Source organism: Sinocyclocheilus anshuiensis, unplaced genomic scaffold (assembly GCF_001515605.1).
Source record: "Sinocyclocheilus anshuiensis isolate Anshui unplaced genomic scaffold, SAMN03320099.WGS_v1.1 scaffold863, whole genome shotgun sequence".
Classification (NCBI taxonomy): Eukaryota; Metazoa; Chordata; class Actinopteri; order Cypriniformes; family Cyprinidae; genus Sinocyclocheilus; species Sinocyclocheilus anshuiensis.
The window spans coordinates 269,642-270,204 of NW_015547725.1; positions in this window are offsets into that span (position 1 = coordinate 269,642).

Here is a 563-nt window from a genome sequence, read left to right on the forward strand (position 1 = left end):
CAACACGTTTACTTAAAAGTCACTATCAATCACCATTGAGTGTGTTTGTAATAACTTCTGACTGCGATCCAATGTAGATTTTGGTCAAATGATGACATTTTAGAAGAATTTTATGGGGAAGATACACAATTACAACATCTGTGGGACGTGAAGGAAAAGTAATGTAACTAGTAGTGTAACTAATTACTGTTGCCAGAAAGTAATAAGTACACTCTAAAAAATGCTGGGTTGTTTCAACCCAACTTTGGGTCAAATATGGACTAACCCAACTTTTGGGTTAAAAATGTAATAAAAAAATTTAACCCAACAGCTGGGTTAGTCCATATTTGACCCAAAGTTGGGTTGAAACAACCCAGCATTTTTTAGAGTGATACTACTTTTGAAAAGAGTAACTAGTAACGAGTAATAACTTAAATTTTTGGTGTAACGAGCCCAACACTGGGTGTAGTAAAGTACGTTGGTGAAATAAATTATTGTTGTCATAAAAAATTGTTCCCATAAAATTGTCTCACTTTCACTAACTACACTCTAAAAAATGCTGGGTTAAATACAACCCAGTGCTG